Genomic DNA, 16,423 nt, shown 5'->3' with positions numbered 1-16,423 from the left:
TTACTTCTCTTAGCAAAATCTTTTATTTCTCCTGTAGGAAAGTAGCTACTTTTACTTCTTCAAATAATAAGTATATCAAGATGGCATGTTTACTTCTATAAAGAAAGACTTAGTATTGCTTCTCGAATGTTTACTACAGCCTGGTAAATTATAAACTGCACTTTTCCTCTATAGTTACTATAGACGGAAATATTGTGTCTACCTGAAGCCCATGAAATTGAACCAAAACCAAACTTGAAGACTTGGAGGTGCTATAGCACAACCACAGGATTGAGTCCCATGGTTGGAATTTAAACACACTGGCATGACCTCTCAGTGAATATGGAGTCTTGCATAAATTCCCTAAAGATCCAGACAGAGGTAGAAGAATTACATTGGAATGCAACAACTATAATGACTAGCACATACTGAGGGATTACTGCATTCTAGGTTTAAAAGGCAATATCTCATTTAATCCTTCCAACAGCCATATAGGTACTGTCAGAAGGCTTGTTTTCCATTTTACCTATGAGTAATCTGGGACACTGGAAAGTTAAATACTTGTATATGATCATATAGTTTATGAATGATACCAGCATTTGAACCCAGGCCAGTAGACTCAAAACTCAATGTTCTTGACCACCGTCCCCATCCAGTTATGACCTCCACCCTATCCATTCTCAGATATTTTGTTAAAAGCTGAGCTGTTTGGTTCCCACACTTCAGGGAGTGCCCAAGAAAACTAGGGCTGCAGTAGGCTAATTTCAAATTTCTCAATTTTTAATTAAGTTTGAATAATAGAAGTATTATTGGTCCAACAATTCAGGAAAATAGTCCTAGGGGCCTCTACCCTATTATTTCTTTCAGAAGTCACACATTTAGTACCATGAAATCAAAGTGCCGTCTTTGGTCCCCTGCAGAAGCAAATGGGTAGAGCAATATAGACCATGATCTTTGAATTTATTGGACTTCTTTAAATGATTGGAAATGCAAGTTAATTTAAGTGACTTAGAGTCAGACAGAAAATGATGCTCAGGTTAGGAACACATTAAGACAAAGAGAAGGAGCATGAATACAGCTTTAGGGTGAGTACAAAATGGGTATTCTAACATATGAGTAAAATGTTATAATCTAGAGTAGCCAGTAACCTTAGGGAAAACCAGAAAAGCCTACAACACGTATGTGATCATTTGAAGGAAATTTACTATGCCTTTATCCAAAATACAGCCAAATATACCCTTTCAAATAGATTATTTCCAATAAGTTCAAAATTAGATTGGTGCTCAATCAGCAATGCAAAGCAATAATTTATAAGTTGCTTTACTGTATCATAGTATTTAATTTTGAGACTAAGTGAAAAAATATGCAAAAAAGTTTGATTCATCTACTAAGCTTACAGAAGTTAGTTCATTAGAAGCATTTGTTTTTACAAATAAATTTTCATAATATTTTAAAATATCATTAGATAATAAGAAGTGCTTGAGAAGCTAGAAAACAAATGTCATTTTATTCAACATTTGAAAGTAGAGAAAAATAATTAAATAGGATAACTGTTCTTATAGATTTTCACATATTTTTAGAAATGTTGTCACTCCAAACTAGAAGAAAAGAAGCCTTTTTAGCTATCAATGTAATTAATATATTAATTGAGCATCAACCATATAGAACACCATGCTAGTCTCTAGGGAAATGAAATGAAGTGTAAGAAGAGGGCCTTTTTCTTAGAATCATTACAATATTACCTCCCCCATAAAGAAACATTTTTAATGACAAATAAAAATAAATGCCACTGTTTTTCAACTTTAAAAATTCTATTTATTATCAAACAACTTTACTATTTTACTAGTTTCTCATTCCATTTAAGAACATAATTGGGCCGGGTGTGGTGGCTCACACCTGTAATCCAAGCACTTTGGAGGCCAAGGCAGGTGGATCACCTGAGGTCGGGAGTTCAAGACCAGCCTGACCAACATGGTGAAACCCCGTCTTAAAAATAAAAGAACATAATCAGCACAAAAGAAAAAAACACAGAAAGGTTATAGAATATTGTTCATGGAAAAGTGTTTTTAGATGGAGATGGGGATGTGCTACCACATCATAATGTGTTGGCAAACTGCTTGTTGACACAAGTCCTTACCTCAGGTTTTAATTGTTAAACTCAGAGTCAAGCCTTCTGTTTAGCACCGTGGAATGATTTGTGGTTTCAGATACCATTTTTAACACAATGGGGCTGAGTTAGTATTTAAAAACGGTTCTAACAAGCCTGCCGGATCACTGGGAAATTTCAAAACTTGTAGAATGAACAAACAAAAGTGGACTAAAGTAGGATTATATATCTACTGTTGATTCAGGCATTAGCAATATGGGGCTTTTTAAAACATAGGTCATCATCAGTGTCTGAGTTCAAAACATCACCCAAACAGGAACCAAAAATGTCTATAAACAGCCAGATAGTAAAGCACAGGGAGGTCCCAGATTAGGAATAACACAAACGACTGGCCATTTGAGTTGGGTTAAAATTATGAAAAATCTGTAAATCAAAGAACCATTATTAAGATCAAGATTTTGGCTTCAGTTTAGGGTATAGTAAAAACTCATAGTTGATGACACTTAGCAGTATATTTATCTTTCTAAAATGTAAGTGATTTTACTCTGCAAGTGCATGAAATTATAATTTTTTGTATGCACTCTCTGATGGTTGCTTTGTTCTACCTTCTGATTTCTCTTTTTTTCATAACCTCACGAAATGGGCTTACATGGTATTAAAAAGGAGAACTAGCTGGGCACAGGGTGTGTCTATAATCCCAGTTACTCAGGAGGCTGAGGTTAGTTGGAGGATTGCCTGAGCCCAGGAGTAAAGTTTGAGGCCAGCCTGGGGCACATAGGGAGGCCCCATCACCAAAAAAAAAGAAAAAAGAAAAAAAAAGCTAAATTTTAAAATTTGAATTTTAGCACTACTTTTGTGCAGTCAATCATGGTATCATCCACAGGTCTGGAACAAAACAAAGAAGGGCTCATTTTAGATGCTGTAGCTGCAAAGCAAATGTTGGTCAACTTAGGAGGTCATTTACTTTTAACATTGAAATCACATGCTCTTCAGATGCTATACTTATACTGAGTTGATCCTCAAAAGTTACTAATAGAATTTACAAGAAGTAAAAGAAATTATTTTTGGTTCTTACTGGAGTATAACATCTGAAAGTCAAGTCCTAATTTCCTGGGCTCCCCTCCTAAAGAATTTTAATTTTTATTGTGTTTGGTTAAAAAAGAGTGGTTACTGAATGTCCACCTTGGCCAGATTTAACCAAATACTCTGAGAGAAAACAACCAGGAATAGAACACACATTCTAGCCCGGCCCTTCCCAGATGTCTTTGAAAAAAGAAAAAAAATCTAGATTGTTTGGTAGTGAATAATAGAAATTTAAACAAGGTAGAAAATGGAGAAATGCTTTAGTCGTTTTAACAACAAGCAATTTTGTTATATTTAAAGATCCCTAATATTTAAACAATGACGTAAAAGTCTATTTTTAAAACAACCTAGTCTCACCTTGTTACCTTAATTCACTAAAGTAGAGGTTGTTACATATTTTTAAAAAAGAAAATTCTCTAATTTAAAAAGTAATATGCAAAAACATAATGTAATATTATTAAATAATGTTTGGGAAATAGAAACTTTTTACAGAAGAAGAAGAACAGTAACATCTCTAGATTTTTAAGATAATCTTCCTTTGTACACACACACACTACATAGACATATATGTGCATATGTATGTGTATATGTGTGTGTGTGTATACATGTTCCTCAACTTACAATGGAGTTACATCCAAATAAACCCATCATAAGTTGAAAATATCATAAGTCAAAAATGCATTTGATTCATCTAACCTATCAAGCATCATAGCTTAGCCCAGACTACCTTAAATGTGCACAGAACACTTACATTACATTAGTCTAAAATTGGGCAAGATCATCTAATACAAAGCCCATTTTATAATAAAGTTATTCAAAATTCTCAATTTTAAAGTACAATTTCTGCTAAATGCATATATCTTTTGCACCATTGCAAAGTCAAAATATCATAAGCCAAATGATCATGTCGTAATGGAATGCAAGTCCAATTGCTCACTGCTTGCAGAATCCAATTAAAAGGAGTGAGGTCTTGTAGAAAGAAAGTGACCGTATTTCAGAGCCAGCTGAAGAGAGGTAGCACAGGCTCCTGCCTTGAGGGCACGACCTCAGTCTTCAGGGCAGAAGAGGAGGGCTTGGCATTAATGGCATGTAGGGGAGGAAACAATAAGGTGTGGGGTCTACCTGACTTGCTTCGGATGCCTTATCTATTGGGTGGTCTGCCTGGAGCCATCACAGTCATAGGTAAGCTGTAAATTGAGGCAATCTCCTGGTGGAAAGGCGCCTGGTTTGCTTCAAGGTTCCATCTGTGGAACTTCTAAGTAAACACATAGTTAGATAACCTTGCCGTACCTGGTGGAGAGAAGGTACAGGTTATAATTGCATTGCTAAAAAGCTAAGTAAAAGAGCCAGGAGAGAAAAGAGAAAAAAAAATCATTTTTTTTTCTCTTAAAAATTGGGTACTCAGCTACAATATGTCAGGGACCATCTCTCTCTCTCTCTCTCTCTCTCACACACACACACACACACACACACACACACACACACACACACACACCTCTCTCCTTAAAGTTGATTTATTGATTTGTCTAGCCTATAGTCTATCTTAACATGTGTAAGGCAAGAAACGTCATAAACAAACATTTAAATTACGAAGAAATATTTTTAAGTATGGATAGATATTTGTTTCTTTTACCTCTCCAGTGATCCAGTCCTCAACTAAACCAATGAAGCCATGTAGGGATCAAGCGCACAGGCCACGCCTTGAAGTCAGATGCACCAGCCAAAATTCCAACTCTGTCTTTTATGAATTCCCTGACTTTGGGCAGTTTGTTTCATTTTTGCAAACCTTTCCTTCCTCCTCTGTCAAGGAAGGGTCACATGAAGGCTCTCATGAGATAATGCAGGTAAAGAGCTAAACCCACTACATGGCCTCTTAAGTTATTACTAATTATAGCAACATTCACTAAGTTACACTAAATGCTGTGGAGAGGGTTATTATATTAATTAATTCATTCATTCATTCATTACCTCACTCATTCACTGCCAGAAACTGTTCTTGGTTCTGGAGCTAAAAGTGTCTGTAACTAAAACAGAGAAAAATTCCTGCTGTTGCAAAGCCAACATTCTAGTGAAAAGGATGACATATTCTTCCCCAGTATATTTTAATCAATTTTCATCTGTCTCTCCTCACCTTGGTAATTCATCTCTACATAATTGCTGTCTCCTGTAGTGCCCTCTATTGTCTCAGAACATTAGCCCTGGCTGTCTTAACCTCCCTACAGGACTACCAACCAAGGTGGAAACTTTAAAGTGGCCTTGTTCTTCTTGAAAATATTTGTAGTTACTATTATTATTTTGAAACAAAGTTTCACTCTTTCACCCAGGTTGGAGTGCAGTGGCACAATCTTGGCTCCCTAGAACCTTGCCTCCTGGGTTCAAGCGATCCTCCCGCCTCAGCCTCCTGAGTATCTGGGACCACAGGTGCATCCCACCACACCCAGCTAATATTTTTTTACTTTTGTAGGGACAGGGTTTTTCCATGTTGTGCAGTCTGGTCTCAAACTCCTGAGCTGAAGCAATCAGTCTGCCTCAACCTCCCAAAGTGCTGTGATTACAGACTTGAGCCACCACGCCTGGCTGTATTTGTAATTATTGAAAGGCTAACAAGCCTCCAAGCTTGAAAGAACCAAATGTCTAAAGATGGAATTCCAGACATGATGAAAGGCTCCCTAACTGTAATGGAGAACATAGTTGGGGCTGCAGGGCTTCCGCGTATCCAGCAAACGAGACTAGCAGGAGCAGTATGCGGAAAAAAACAGATGCATACATTCTGACAGGAGCCTGCCTTTCCCAACAAAGGTAGAAGGCATTCGCCTCTGAAGAGGAGGGTAAATCTTCTACAGGATCTTCATAAACTACGTTAATCTGGTTGGGGAAATCAGCCCAAAATGAATGTATTAGCAATGGCTCTTCTTCAGGGAACTGGGTGAGACCAGAAAAATCTAATCTTTAAAAGCAAGATTATATAATTAGATTGTATCAATTAGAGATGAGAGATCATCCCAAAGCCACCATAGAAGTCTTCAAGAGCAAAAATCTTTTAAAAAATTTTCTAAAAGTGTATTAAATTTGGCACAAGAAAAGCCAAAATAAAGGAATGCTTGCACCATCATCAGGAGAAGCCCACTGGGGGCTGGGAGACCCACAGCAGCAGGCCTGAATAAGCATTCGTGGGGCAGTGTTTAACACAGTGAAAGAATGCACAGCCTTGGGTCAGATAGACCTGGGTTCAATTTCAGACTCCATCACTTAACAGGCTGAGTGGTATTTCGTCCATTCATTCATCCAGTAAATATGTATTAAGAGCCAACCATATGCCTAGAATTATTGTAGGCACTGAAGATATAGCAGAGAGAAAACCACATCAAAATCCTCGTTATCATGAGGCTAACACTCTAGCAGGGAGGGAGAGATATAATTACTAGAGAAATGTATAGTATTTTCCTAAGGAGAAAACTAGAGTAAGAAAGAGGTGAGAGAGTAGGAGGATCAGGGTGGTGGTGGGAAATGTTGCAATTTATATATGTAGGCCGGGGTGGGGAGCCCTGCTGAGGAAGTGATATTTGAGTAAAGACCTGAGGGAGGTGAAGGAGCAAGCTATGCAGCTGTCTGGAGGAGGAATGCTCTAAGTAGAGACAACAGCAGCCCTGTGGTAAGAATGTGTCTGGTATATATCAGGAAGCCAGCAAGGAGGCCAGTGTGGCTGGAGCAGATTGAGGAAAGTTACTTACATATATGGATGGGATAATCACAGTACCTATCTTATAGATTATGTGAGGATTAAATGACCTAATGATTCAGAGCATTTGCAACAATGTCTGGCACATAGTAAGCACCTAATATATTTCATAATTCACAATAACTAATCTACATAGTACCCACCCCACTGGGCACCGCTATAAGCACAGGGAATATAGAGTGAACAATCTAGACAGACTCTAACATCTTAAAAGGAAGATAAAAGAGACATTGAAAAAGGCAATTTTGGGAGAGTTGTCGGTGTCATTAAGAATATAAAATTGAATGATTCTGTAGAGTGATTGGAGCCAGGGTGAGGAAGGTGAGCGCTTTCAATGAAATGTCAAAGAAGTCCTCTCTAGTAAGTATTTAAGGCTGAGACCTGAAGGAGAAGAAAGGTCCAGCCATGCAAATGTCTTGGGAAAAGGCATTCATCTAGGCAAAAGGAGCACAGCACAAAGACACAAGGTGAAAACAAGCTTCCATTCCGGGAGTGGAAACTCTGTGCTGGAGCATAGAAGCAGAGTCAACCGAGAGGAGAGTGGGGAGGGAAACTGAGCCAAGGAATTTGTAAAATAGCAAAGTGGACTATGTTTCCCAGGCTATTCCACTCTATATCTCCCAAAGAAGATACAGTATTAGGTCCAAAATTTGACATATGTGTCCTAAAGATAAGCTTCCCCCTCGTAACTATGTGATGGTATCAAGTATAAAGTCTGAATACCATTTCTCTGGAATGGCTGTTGAATGATCTCTTTACTGGACCTAAAAATAAGAAAATAGTGACCCAACATAGCCCCTTGTTTTGTTTCAAGCTGTCTCTGATTAATAATTATTAGCATCCGAGTTACAATGTCTAAGTGAAATGTAAGAAGAAAGAGGCTTCAGACCATATGTCAAAGAAGGATGGGAAATTTCTATGATCAAGTAAGTTTGGGAGATACTGAATTAAACAATCATGAGGGAGTCTCTTTTCCAGGGGACTTCTGAGAGCTTCCTGACATCCTGAGAATGTAAAAGAGGTAGAGATTGCAGTGATTCTCTAAGTTATTTGAACTTGGAGCACTTGTCAGGTTGCTTCTTGTTATACTGAAGTTTCACAGCACACAGACTGGGAAAAGCTGTTGTAGGGAATTAGCAAGGCAAATGAATACTTCTAGAAAAAGAAGAACAAACTTAAGCAAACCATAGAGAATGTAGATGCCTTTGACATCATCCTCAGAGAGCATCATTTTCTCTTGCCAGGGTGGATGTAGAATGGGGTACATCAGAGCCTCAGGGGAAGTGGAGTGATAGAGGCCCAAGGCATGGCCAAATTCATGTGAAACCACAGCAAACACGTTAAAGTCTACAAGGAAAGACAAAATTGATGACTTAGGTAAATGTCCCATAACATCAGAGTTCTCCTAAAGGATTTTGTTAGATTGATTCATCAAGGCTTATTAATTACATCCCTCCTCTGTTGAATATTTAAGGAAGAAGGACAAAAGCCAAAACCTGTAGGGATACCATCCTCAGTGGCACAGTACCCGAGGGTTCATGTTGGAGCCACTGAGAGTCCGTCACTGATTCTGCTTGGCCTTTGACTCCTCAGTTGTTAGGTACTAATGGATAAGAGAAAAATTGTGACTCACTTTACTTTTAGGAAAGAAGTACAATATATAGGTGATACAGACAGAAGGCAGGGAAACACTGGGTAGAAGAGGGCAGTGCCCAGCGAGGGCCCCACCCTCAAGCCTGGACCCACTGCCCAAAGTGAGAACTTTACATCCCAGTTTTTCTGCTTGAATGTTGCCTTTTCCAAAACCACCCTGGCCCGGCCCACCCCCAATCTTGTACCCATAAAAACCCCAGGCTCCACTGGCAGGAGAGTGGTAGAGAAGGAGAGAAAAGAAGCAGCTTGACATCAGTGAGAATTAGCCTGACTTCAGAGAGATGGCTTAATGGCAGGAGCTTGAAGAAAAGTTTGGCTCAGGGCGGCTAAACTCCAGGGTAAGACCACCTTTCCACTCCACCCCCTTTCCAGCTCTCTATCCTGCTGAAAGCCACTTCCATCTACAATAAAATCGCCTACATTTACCACCTTTAATTCATTCATGCAATCTGATTTCTTCCCGAATGCCAGACAAGAGCGTGGGATACAGACTGCTGTCATATTGAGTTGTTAAACACTTAAACCATCCATGGATGGCGAAGCTAAAAGAACACATTGTAACACACACCCTCTGGGGACCTGGGGGCTGCAGGTCCCCCAAGATGCTGCTGCGGGGCTGCACAGAGTTCTGCTCCTGCCAGCACCCAGAAGCACTCATCCCGGCCCCTCCACCCACTCACCTGCCTGCTCCCCCTCCTGCAAGAGGTTGAAAGCTGCAGGCTGAGTAAACAAGTCACCCCTTTCTTGAGTGAGTTCCATGAGTTCCATGAAGGGGTGAGGGAAAATCTCCTGTTTCATAGGCATGACACAACTGTTACATTATTTTTAATGGAAAAATCTACAGTTACTTTTGTGTTAATCTAATATAATGTCTGAAATTCTAACTAATTTGGGATGTGTAAAAGAAATAGCAGAACTCGTAATGAAATATGGGCCTTGAAACCAGACATACCAAAGCTTGTTTCCTCATGGTGAAATGAGGATAATAAAACTAATCTTACAGGGTTAGTGTGAAAATACAATTGTAAAGCACTTGGCACATTGTAAGAGCTCAATAACAGTAGTAATGGTGTGCTTTTTTTGTTGTTTACATTATTCATATCAAAGTACCTGGAAAATGGGAAATGCTCAATGTGTGGTAGCTATAAAGGTTAAATTCTGAATTAATGATAATGGTGTTTGTTCAAAGTTTATTATGGCATTGTGAAAACAATTGCTGATTCTCCAGCAATAATAGATAGACATACAAGAGAAATTCAAATCTGAGGCTTTAGGTTGTTTCAAAGCATTTAGCAATATTCACATAAAAACAATAAAAGTGTCAATTACTATAATTCTTATTGATTCAGCAAGCCATCAGGTAGAAAGTATTTGGCAGACATAAGTATTAGTATGTAAATGATACACACAGGTGCGTGCGCACCTTTCATCATGTCTGGAACACACACACACACAGACACCCCCCTTCCTAATTCCACATTTGCCCAACTTTGGGGAGTTTTTGCAGCAAACTTTTCTACTGGTCATTAGGTTACTATGAGAAACATTTTGTATGTCAGCTCTTAGTCAGAATGACACTTTTACCCCTCATAAAAAAGTAGAGACATTGCAAATAGATATGTAATGCCTGTATTGCTTACATCTTAGTATAACATTTAGTCAAAATGTCAGTAAAGAATAAGAATATAAAATAAAGCAGCAAAACATGAAATAAAGACTATTGTCTTATATCGGAATGTATGACAATATGTTTTATTTGTGAATCACTGTAAATATTTTCACCACACTGCAGTTTAAATGATTGACAATTGGCAAACTCTGTTACACTTTCTTCAACCACTAAGGGAAAAAAACTGGGTCAAGTCAAACCTTATAGTGTTACCACACAATTCCCGTGGTGTTAGCTTAACCCTCAAAGACCTCACAAAGCACTTTGTTTGACTCTGTTTTTTCCACTAATTGCCATTTAGGGATATGAGCTAGAACACCCAATATTTTGACCACTTATGTACACAACATGGACAAAGCAATTTTCTCTGAAAAGGGAGATTTTTCTAACTTTGACCACTCTTAAAGTTCAATGACAGCATTAAATCCTAACTGAAGAATATGCATCTTTACCTTTGGAATCATTTGTCCAGACTTCATCATCATCTAAGTAAACATCATCTCCCAGTCCTTACCAGGAGAAAAGGCATGAGCTGGCTAACAGGGCTTGTCAAATGGGGAGAAATCACCATGTTCTAAAAGGGAAAGAACTCAGAAAATAACTGTGGGAAAATCATCAATACAATAACAAAGCCTATCACTTCACATAGAGGGTATTCAAAATGGGAAATCTTCAATAAAGAAAATTGTTTCTTCATTATTGTCTCTGAAGACAGACAATGAGATTCCAAAGAAGATCATGATCTCAGCAGTATACCAGAAAAGCCTATTGAAATTAAGTAATTCACTCCAAACCTTGAATGTTGCTTGGATGATATGGTCCACAGTTTCAGAGGGTGAATCTGGCATGTAATTCACTATTCTGACCAACATACATACATATGAGAGGCATTTCAGTAAGCCCTAAATATGACATTTTAAATACTATTGTGCTTAAAAAAATAAATTCTTTTTTTTTTTTTTTTTTTTTACTTAGGGAATCAGAAATCTAAGGTACACCGTGGTATATTAAAGTTTCTTTAAAGACAGCCTTATTTTTTGTGTTTATGAGCCTTATTTTCTATGTGTTTTTTTATGTGTTTATGTGTTCTTGGTTTTAGAAAATCTAAACTGCTCTATAATCACCCAAGGTTGAAAAACTTAATAAGACATTAATAGTTTCAAATAAGGTTGTGAAATTCCATTTATTATAAAATGTTTGAATGTCTTGAAGTACAAGGCAAGAGATAATTGAGTGTGACTAATAAATTAACATTTCAGCCTGTGCTGTAGACCAAATAGTGATATACTAAAAGGTTGAATTGGAATTCCCAGAGTTCTCAGACACACATTTTAAAAATATTGTTATAAAAAAGGTAAAAGAATCATCCAGTTCATAAACCCTAAGAAAGAATTAGCTATCACTTTCTTTAATTTGCTTTTTGAGTAAAATTAAGCATTAACATAGAAAGACTTTTAAAGTGTATTCCTTCTCCAGCATTTTGCTAAATGAGTTTTATGCACACTGTATAAACTATTCAACTCTATTAGCAGCCTTTAAGTCAATGAGATTTTACTTTAAAAGACATTCACTAGTAGAGAAATATCTTTCAGATGTACTTGAAGTTGAGTGCAAAAATGTTTCCTATTCATCTTTATATCCCTAGAGATTAGCCCCTATTAGATTCCTACAGGAAAGGCCTATTGCATATTAGGCGCTATATTAAAATGTGCTGAATGGATGAACAAATAAATAAATAGAGACAAAGGAAAGGCTCTAGAAATTATCTACAGATTTTTTTTTACTAGAAATTGGCTCATGTCTTAATCCCTCACTTCATTTGAGTTGTTATTTAGAATCTCACTTCAGAAAGAATCAGCTCCACCCAATGATTCTGAACTTTCTACATTTGGAAGATGATTCGTTGTACCAAGCTACTACAGTAAAGAGACAACAACTAATTTTAGCTTTTTCCTAAAGTTCGATTCTCATTGATAATTATTACACAAGAAAAAAATAAAACCATTAGTACTCTATCTCATTTTGTAATTTAAAATTTTTGTTTAAAAGGTATTTTAAGCCACCTAGAAATGACTTACTAACTCAGGATTCAAGTAACAGAGATAAAGCCTGGTATGGAATACAAAGAAGTGATTTGAGGATAATATAGACTTGTAGATCCCCAAAACACTTCCAAAGATCATCTAGCCTAATTCCTTTATATTACATTGAAAAACAGTTCAAAGACATTGAGAAACTTCCTTAAAATTACATGAAGTGATAAACTTGGTGCTAGAATTAGAATCTCAGCTGCTTGGCTGGGATAGTCCAGGATACTCTATGTCATCCCCAACTACTTCTTAACCCATAAAGTTGTGATCTGCAAAAGCTAATCCTGCCAGCTATAGCAGCATTCTCATTGTATAGAGAAAAAATTATGAGCGACACGTTCACCTGTAGGTCAAGATACCAGTTAGCTGCTTCATTTTCTTAGGGAAAAAAAAGTATACTCCACTGCGTCAGGAGTTTCACACTTTGGCTGCTTCCCCAGGGCTAAAGTTTCAGCATCCAGTTGACCATTTGATTCTAGACCAAAGAAGGTCTGCCATAAGCTGGGGTGTGTTCTGCAGGAGCTTGGAGTTTCTCCTCTGCCTCTGTGTTGATCTCAAAGAAAGTTGATGAAAGACTTTCAAACAATGCTAGAAAGAAAGCACACAATCATGACCATTAAATGAATGAACTACAGACTAAATTAGGAAAACACCAATAGGAGGGACCTGTTACCTCTGCAGATTCATTTCTTATCCTTACTTTATTTACACTACTTTTTTCTCAAGTAGAGAGCATATATAATGTCCTTAAACCTAGAATGTAAGTTTTGACTCTTTTAGGATTTCATCTCTAAAATTGGCTAGCAGCAGGCAACTTGTAATTTGTCCCTTTATATGGAAGGAACAAAGAAAGGGAGAAAGAGAAGGAAGGAGGGAGGGAGAGGGGAAAGAAGGAAGGGAGAGAGCCAAGGAGGGAGGGAGGGAAGGAATAGAAAAAGAAAAAGAAAGGGAGGAAGGGAGACGAGTTAGAAGGGAATTGGCATTTATTAGGAAGTCACTGAAGGGCCAAGCACTGTCCTTGTGTTTTCACTCTTATTTACTACAGTGAGTCTGTCCCAGACACCTAGATAAGGATATGTACAGAACTAGACAGGGCTATAAGACTAGGAAGAATTTTCCCAAAAAGTCATGACCCAAGGGCCTTTGCTATGAGTTTGCCTCAGTGTGGGAACCCATCTAATTACCTTGCTGCCAGGACCATTTTAATCATTAGTCAACTCCAAATGGGACAATACAATCCAGATGTAGGAATTGAGCCATTGCCTGGTAAAGCATCATTGAGGATTTGTGTGTTTTTTCAAAACCAAAATTATTTCCCAACTTTCCAAAACATTGGCAAACAGAGATGATTAGGCAGATTGGACTCCCGTACAAATATGCAAATTGATGAATCTGATCAAGCAAGGGGTAGAATTTGATCCATTCTTCCTCCAGTAGGAAATGCTTTACACATTTTGGAAAGTCCTACACCTGTCAGTTTGTGCTGACTTCAGAGTACTTTCAGCTTGAAAATGTAAGAATATTGCATAACTAGTAAAAATTGAGACATTTATGTTAATGCTTCATTTGCTCCCAGGGTATTTTGTCATATCCAAGTTAAACTAATCACTTTGAATTTGTTTGCTCTACCGTTACTCATTTTCTTTTTTTTTTGTTTTGTTTTGTTTTTTGATTTTTTAATTATGGCCATTCTTGCAGGAGTAAGGTGGTTATTACATTGTGGTTTTGATTTGCATTTCCCTGATCATTAGTGACGTTGAGTATTTTCTCATGTTTGTTGGCCATTTGTATATCTTCCTTTGAGGATTGTCTATTCATGTCCTTAGCCCACTTTTTGATGCGATTTTTTTCTTTCTTACTGATCTGTTTGAGTTCTTTGTAGATTCTAGATATTAGTCCTTTATCAGATGTATAGATTGTGAAGATTTTCTCCCACACTGTGGATTATCTGTTTACTCTGCTGTTTTTTGTTTGTTTACCGTGCAAAAGCTTCTTAGCTTAAGTCCCAGCTATTTATCTTTGTTTTTATTGCATTTGCTTTTGGGTTCTTGGTCATGAAATCCTTGCTAAGCCAATGTCAAGAAGGGTTTTTCCAATATTATCTTCTAGAATTTTTATAGTTTCAGGTCTTAGATTTAAGTTCTTAATCCATCTTGAATTGATTTTTTTTAATTGCATTTTAGATTTTGGGGTACATGTGAAGAACATGCAAGATTGTTTTATAGGTACACACATGGCAGTGTGATTTGCTGCCTTCCTCCCCTGCACCTATATCTGGCATTTCTCCCCATGCCATCTCTCCCCACCTCCCCACCCCCCACGGCCCTCCCCCATTTCCCCCCAACAGACCCCAGTGTGTAGTGCTCCCCTCCCTGTGTCCATGTGTTCTCATTTTTCAACACCCACCTATGAGTGAGAACATGCGGTGTTTGATTTTCTGCTCTTCTGTCAGTTTGCTGAGAATGATGGTTTCCAGATTCATCCATGTCCCTACAAAGGACACGAACTCATCATTTTTGATGGCTGCATAATATTCCATGGTGTATATGTACCACATTTTCCCTGTCCAGTCTATCATCGATGAGCATTTGGGTTGGTTCCAGGTCTTTGCTATTGTAAACAGTGCTGCAATGAACATTCGTGTGCATGTGTCCTTATAGTAGAACAATTTATAATCCTTTGGATATATACCTAGTAATGGGATTGCTGGGTCAAATGGAATTTCTATTTCTAGGTTCTTAAGGAATCGCCACACTGTCTTCCACAATGGTTGAACTAATTTACACTCCCACCAACAGTGTAAAAGTGTTCCTATTTCTCCACATCCTCTCCAGCATCTGTTGTCTCCAGATTTTTAAATGATTGCCATTCTAACTGGTGTGAGATGGTATCTCAATGTAGTTTTGATTTGCATTTCTCTAATGACCAGTGATGTTGAACATTTTTTCGTATGTTTGTTGGCCTCATGTATGTTTTCTTTTGTAAAGTGTCTGTTCATATCCTTCGCCCACTTTTGAATGGGCTTGTTTGTTTTTTTCTTGTAGATCTGTTTTAGTTCTTTGTAAATTCTGGATATCAGCCCTTTGTCAGATGGGTAGATTGCAAAAATTTTTTCCCATTCTGTTCGTGGCTGATTCACTGTAACGACTGTTTCTTTTGCCGTGCAGAAGCTGTGAAGTTTGATTAGGTCCCACTTGTCTATTTTGGCTTTTGTTGCCAATGCTTTTGGTGTTTTGGTCATGAAGTCCTTGCCTACACCCATGTCCTGAATGGTTTTGCCTAGATTTTCTTCTAGGGTTTTTATGGTATTAGGCCTTACGTTTAAGTCTTTAATCCATCTGGAGTTAATTTTAGTGTAAGGTGTCAGGAAGGGCTCCAGTTTCTGCTTTCTGCACATGGCTAGCCAGTTTCCCCAACACCATTTATTAAACAGGAAGTCCTTTCCCCATTGCTTGTTTTTGTCAGGTTTGTCAAAGATCGGCTGGTTGTAGATATGTTGTGTTGCCTCCGAGGCCTCTGTTCTATTCCATTGGTCTATATCTCTGTTTTGGTACCAGTACCATGCTGTTTTGATTACTGTAGCCTTGTAGTATAGTTTGAAGTCCGGTAGTGTGATGCCTCCTGCTTTGTTGTTTTTGCTTAGAATTGATTTGGCTATGCGGGCTCTCTTTTGGTTCCATATGAAGTTTAAGGTGGTTTTTTCCAGTTCTGTGAAGAAGGTCATTAGTAGCTTGATGGGAATAGCGATGAATCTGTAAATTACTTTTGGCAGTATGGCCATTTTCACAATATTGATTCTTCCTAACCATGAACATGGAATGTTTCTCCATCTGTTTGTGTCCTCTCTTATTTTGTTGAGCAGTGGCTTGTAGTTCTCCTTGAAGAGGTCCTTTACGTTCCTTGTTAGTTGTATTCCTAGGTATTTTATTCTCTTGGTAGCAATTGTGAATGGCAGTTCGTTCTTGATTTGGCTCTCTTTAAGTTTGTTATTGGTGTATAGGAATGCTTGTAATTTTTAGACATTGATTTTGTATCCTGAGACTTTGCTGAAGTTGCTTATCAGTTTCAGGAGATTTTGGGCTGAGACGATGGGGTCTTCTAGA

General features: G+C 37.9%; 1 long non-coding RNA gene across 2 annotated transcripts in view; it reads left to right on the top strand.

Moving 5' to 3' along the window:
* The window catches only part of LOC116556405, a 400,504-nt gene that overhangs the window by 286,528 nt on the left and 97,553 nt on the right, over window positions 1–16,423 (top strand). The window lies entirely within an intron of this gene.

This window comes from Sapajus apella, unplaced genomic scaffold (genome assembly GCF_009761245.1).
Source record: "Sapajus apella isolate SASKATOON/1434 unplaced genomic scaffold, GSC_monkey_1.0 scaffold16, whole genome shotgun sequence".
In the NCBI taxonomy this organism is placed as follows: domain Eukaryota; kingdom Metazoa; phylum Chordata; class Mammalia; order Primates; family Cebidae; genus Sapajus; species Sapajus apella.
Note: the sequence above shows the minus strand (reverse complement) of the source record. Positions and strands in the feature narration are given on the sequence as shown.